Consider the following 6,227-nt stretch of genomic DNA (forward strand, 5'->3'; position numbering starts at 1 on the left):
CACATACACACTCACCTCATTTCTCTCTCCCATGTCATAATTTTCCTGATTCAGGAACCATAACTCAGAGACCAGGAAGTTCATTCATATATACCTTCTGCCCAGATAAGGTTAATTTTGACATTTTTATGGACATGTTCCCCTCTGTTTATACATTGTTGTTATTTATGTAACATTCTTTTAATATGGGGTAAGTTTGTCTTAAAAATCTTTTCTGGTTTTTTTTTTTTTTTTTTTTTTTTAAGATTGTACATTAATAGCCAGGTATGGTGGTGCATGCCTTTAATTTCATCACTTGGGAGGTAGAGGCAGGCAGAACTCTCTGAGTTCCAGGCCAGGCTAGTCTACAGAGCAAGTTCCAGGCCAGCCAGGCCTACACAGTGAGAACCTGTCTCATAAAACCAATTAGAAAACAAGATTGTACACTAACATATTAATATTGGTATAATATTATAACTAGAAACATGGAGGTGAGGGAAGAGCCTATGAGCTCTCTGAATTTTCATAGTCTTTACTTAATATTTTTCTCACCATAATTAAAGGAAGCAAAACCCAGCAAAGCAAGGTTCCCTCCTGGAGAAACATGGAGTATCTTACTAATGAAACATTTCAGTCTTGGGGAGAGAAATAAAACCTATGTGAGAGCCCCCAATGCATACATGTTCATGCATATGTTGTATCTGAGAATTGTTTGGGTGTGTGTCTGTGTGGGAGTGTAAGCAGACTGTACATTGTGTGTGAATTCCGAGTGTGTGTAGATAGCATGTATTTTGTGCCCATGAGATTAGTGTGTGTTTTGGGGTACACGTGTGTGCTGAATTTGAGGGGAGACTGTGTATGTGTGTGGGGACTGTGTGTGTATATGGGGGGCTGGGTATGAATGTGGAGACTGATTGTGTGTGTGTGTGTGTGTGTGTGTGTGTGTGGACTGTGGGTGGCCTGCTCAACATTTTGGTGGCTGTTTCATTCCCACCCCTTTTACTACGACCCTGGTCAGACCACCTTTATGCCTGTGACAGCTTCATGAAGCACAAAACACGGAGCGATACATGGCATGAAATTGGCAACAAAGCCCGGCAAAAGGAGGAACAATTCTCCGGCAGGATGTGCTCACAATATGGCTGATTGGATCTGGAAGCAGATGCCAGCAGTAGGTATTGTCCCGGTGACTGAAAAGACATGACCCCCGAGAAACCCAAGACAAGGAGGCTGTCCTCCCGAACCAAGGGGGAGGAGAGAAGAGGTGAAACCAATGAATAAATCAGGCGGTGAAAACCAGGGAGAAAAGAAAATGCTAAAGAGGACTCTTTATGGGGGAGCAGGGGGCAGTTCGGTATGCAATCGCTCTCGCTCCCCAGCTAGCCCAACACTTTCTCAGACAATGGCTTTTTAACAGATGGGAGCACCAGTGAGAGAGGCCAACTTCTGCGCAGTGGAGAATCCCTGTTTGTTTAGTCTGCTACTTGGGCAGGTGTCTGGAGAAAGCCATCTCGCAGGTTAAAGCCTTCCGTGCTGGTGCCGTTTTTTGGTTTTGTTTTGTTTTGTTTTGTTTTGTTTTGTTTCACACAGGGCAGCCACGAAGTCAGAGGCAGCCGTCTTCCTGGGGAGGATTTGGGGCTAAGTGTCTGTGGTACTTGTGAAAGTAAGTTTGAGGAAACAACGCTGCTAACAGATCGCTGCTAACAGATCGCTTCCCTAAGTGCCTGCTCCTCCCCTCTCCCCCTGCCTGCTCCCTCCATCTCCCTCCAGCCAGCCCTGGAGTCCGCACTGTTGAAGAGCTGTCTGTCCATCAAGTGAATGACAGCCAGGGCATGGGCAGGGGCTGCTGCAGTCTGTGTTCTCAAATCAAACTTCATGCTTCAAACCCTTTAAACCATACCAGGCCTGAATGGGAATGTAAGCTCGGCATCATCAAGTGAGCTCTCAGAAACTAGTCATGTCATAGAGAGGGTACTGTGTTGTCCTTCACACTCTAAAGCCATTGACATGCCACCTCTGCCTTGAAAAGTTGCTGTTTTGGCGCCTCTAGTATCCAGGGTGGTGTTGCCAAGAAGGTAGATTGGAGCTATGGCCTGGGCGTGTACGGGCTCACCGCTCCTGAATGAATATCCAGTGCGGTTTCCAGGGATGCTCTTGAAGCAGAATGTGTTTTCACGCAGTTCTCTAGGTGAGGTCACACCTCTAGAAGGAAGAGCACATGGTCTGCTCTGCAAAGCAGTGCTGCTGAACTTGAATGAAATAGCAAAGGAATAGCCAGGATCCAGTCTTCTGTTTAGACTATTACAGTGCACAAGCCCATGTCCAAGGCATAAGGACCTGGGCTGGCTGCGTGGTGAGGATTTTGTATTCCCTTATTCAAAAGATGTGTGTTGTGTCACACAGGAGACATAGGAGAGCGACCCTCCACCCACCTCTTTGATTCCTGCTACCCGATTATCTGCAGGGAGCAGCAGTATCTCACTCTGCATTTGCCTTATTTTCCTTGGTGCCAGGGCTCCAACCCAGAGCCCTGTGCCTGCGAGGCAGACACTCTCCTGCTGACCTGCCTCCCCACCCTTTCTCCATCTTCAACCACTTTAGTCTTAGCTTAACAAAGGCCTTGCCATGTGGGCCAGCACTTGTTTCTGCAAGGCTACAGCTTAACACTCTGGGGCTCTGCTCTCAGGATTCCAGAAGGCAGGGCGGAGCCAGTGAGTCAAGGGCCATTCAGAAGACAAAAGCCACTTTGAAAAGACTGGAGGGAATAGTCATGGATTAGGAAATGATAAAGGAAATGACCAGCTTCTCATTACATGCTAATATCAGGGTTTAATGCTTTGTTTCTTATCAATCTGCTGAGATATACCCAATCTCCTAAGGTTTTTAAAAAGCATTCATTTCTATCACCTAAAGCTATCAAATTTCCATTTAAGAACTTTTAAATATAGTCAGTGTTTTCGACATGAAAATTAAGAGTCTCAGTGTCTTTATTCGGAAAGCCAGTTAGTTAGCACCTCCCATGTGTAAAATCTCAGGCTGGAAGCGGCACAGGAAAGAGCCCTGCTCTGCAGGCGGGCTCTTTGAGTCTGCCTTGAGAAGTACTTCCTTCTTTCTCTTCATCCTTGGCTCAGATCAGCTGTCACAAAAGAGCAGGACTAATGGGGTCTGGAGATTCACACCAGGAACAATACCAGGACATTTTACTATGGGATTTCATGCAACTCTAAACATCATGCTTGATTAAGAAGAAAAACACCAATAGTAACTACGGTCAAGATAGAAGCAGATACTATCATAGCGCTGAGCTAATAATCCTACTGAAGGGCCGGGCTAGGACTGGGGAGGTTGCTCCTGTGGAGAAGCGCTTGTTTTGGAAGCACAAATATATGAACTTAACCCATATTTAAAGAAGCCGGGTGACACAGGACCCAAGCTGAACCCACATTAAAAAGGGAAGCTGGGTGTGATGGTGTGTGCTTGTATTCCTAGTGCAGGTTGGGAGGTGGGGAGGTGAGGGGTGTATTGGGAGGCCAGACAGGATCTCTGGGGCTCCCTGGCCAGCTAGCCCTGTCAACTTGGAAAGTTCTAGGCCAGTGAAAAAACTTGTTTGAAAAATAATGATGAAATTGGATGATGTCTTCTGTTCTCCATGATTACATACACACTCACACACAAAGACATGCACACACACACACACACACACACACACACACACACGCACACAGGAACTTCCTGCTCACTTCCTGTTTCCTGATTATGATATAACACAACAAGGCAGCCCTACCCCTGCTGCTATGGCATCCATACTTACTGCCTTGACTCTCATCCTTATGGAATGTATCTCTCTGAACCGTAAGCTAGAATAAACCCCAGTCCCCCTTTATTGCTTCTTGTCAGGCATTTGGTGATGGCATGAATAAAGCAACCAATAAACTATAAAAATTACAGGCACCGTTTCAACTACAGCCAGTGGTGAAATACAAGGCAGCCATATCTTCACGTACCTAGTCCAGTGTATGGGCCCAGACTACACGAGACAGGCAGATAACCCTTTTTTTTTGTGGTTAAGTATTTTATTATCAAAATCATTACACCTCTTGTGAAATGTTATAGCAAGATGTAAACACTCCACTTGAGGAAAAAGCAATGCTCCTTCCCTTCCAAGAATTCCCCCTCCTTTTCTCCTCCCTCCCACAGAGGTCTCGTCCTGACAGCACTCTGCCCACACAAAGTGGCTGGAGTCTCTCAGGCAGATAACCTTAGATATTGGTCCCCAGGTACTCGTGTGAACATGATTCAACGTAGATGGAAAAATTCCTCTAGATTTCTGCAGGGAAAACAGAATGCAATTCCCTACTTTGTTAGGTGTGTGAGTTGTCTTGCAATTCTTAGCTACCACAATGATCAAGGGACTAACAAAGAACTAGCGTCCTTTACTATCAGCCATCATGCAAAGCAAAAGCAAAAGTTCGGGTTAAGTTTCTGCACTTTCAACTAAATATTGGAAAGAAACTGTTTTATGTATCCAATGTAATCAATGCACTTTGAGGAAAAAAAAAAAACATTTCTACACTCTCGATTCTATTGTCCTGGACAGTGGAAATTAACATAGACATTCCTCTTGGTGCTTTGCAAACACCTATTCGCTATCGATGGACTGGATGAAGAAATACGTGTCTACTCTTCCATCAGCGAGACTTTAATTCATTACCATCTCCCATAAGCTATTGGCATGAGTTCATTTTTACTTTTTCCTTCCATGCTGGGCATTGCACATGTTAAACAAGTGTCCAACGTTGGGCATGGATTCTAGATAGACAATTGCTCCTACTGTATTGGTGGTGAAGTTGTTGGCAGTACACTGTTTCCCCCCCCCACTGTGTGTTCCTCCCAGTTCTTGTGTTTCCTATCCTCATGCATGTTTGCAAAGGCAGGCACAGGGCTAGATCTTATATAGCACTTTATGTTGGGCTGCTTGTTCCTTCTGCATATACTGCACACCCAAAATATAATGGTGGGGGCTGTTGTTAGGGTTGGAAATAAAACTGTCTTTTGCTTTGTGCACTCTATTCATGAAGACAGCCATTACATAAGAGACATTTGAGGAGCCTGGACGAGAGAATAAATGGCCTCAGAGCAGACCTTAAGAGACTGACAAGTTATCATTTATGCTGTCTTGGCTCAGCTCATGTTCAGACCCCCTCAAAGCTCATGTCTTGGGGTTCACTGCTGTTTTCTTGAGGCTACAGAGACCTTGCTATCACCCAGTTCCCTGTGCCACCTGTACCCTTGAAGAGCAAAAGTCATAAGCAGGTCCAGACAGAAAGTGAGATGGCCCAAGAGTCTTGGGTGACTGAACTCACCCGAAAGTGATGTAGTGTAGATTTTTCCAGGATCACAATAGGGAAATCCCAGCTTTCACCCTCTGCTTCCTTACACCCCTTTTCATGTAGTTCTGGGTAGGTACATCTCCACCAGAGATGATGTGTGTCAGAGTATTGGTCACCTGAGAAGCCCTGTGGAGTTTCAAGGCCAACCACTTCACAAAGACATAGCCTCTCCTCTGGCTTCCAGGGCAGAGGCTAAGGTTTTTCCCCAACGATGATGTACCCTTACTTTCTGAACCCTCTATATCTGACCCTGTGTGCTGGCTAGTTTTATGCCAACTTGACACCGCCTAGAGTCATCTGAGAGAAGGGAACTGCAATTGAAAAAAATTCCCCCATAAGAGTGGGTTGTACAAAAAAATAGTAACTGATACTTAGTGACTGTTGTGGGAGGGTCAGCCCATTGTGGGTGGGGCCACGCCTGGGCTGCTAGGGCTGGGTTCTATAAGAAAGCAGGCTGAGCAAGTCATGGGGAGCAAGCTAGTAAGCAGCCTCCATGGCCTCGGCATCAGCTCCTGCCTCCAGGTTCCTACTTGATTTGAGTTCCTGCTTTGGGCTTCCCTCAGTGGACTGTGTTCTAGGATATGTAAACCAAGTAAACCCTTTCCTCACCAAGATGATTTTGGTCCTGGTGTTTCAACACAGCAATAGAAGCCCTAATAAAGACATCCTATGTGGTTTAGGACAGAGCCTGAAAAATTTTTTAAATGCTCGAATATTTTGAAGTCTGTAATATGTGTGATTATTTCAAAATAATTTTTAAAGATTTATCTTATAATTTTATGTATATGAGTATTTTGTCTTGTATGTTTGTGTAACATGTGTGTTACAGTGCTCACTAAAATCTGAAGAGGGCATTGG

Source organism: Onychomys torridus, chromosome 10 (assembly GCF_903995425.1).
Source record: "Onychomys torridus chromosome 10, mOncTor1.1, whole genome shotgun sequence".
In the NCBI taxonomy this organism is placed as follows: domain Eukaryota; kingdom Metazoa; phylum Chordata; class Mammalia; order Rodentia; family Cricetidae; genus Onychomys; species Onychomys torridus.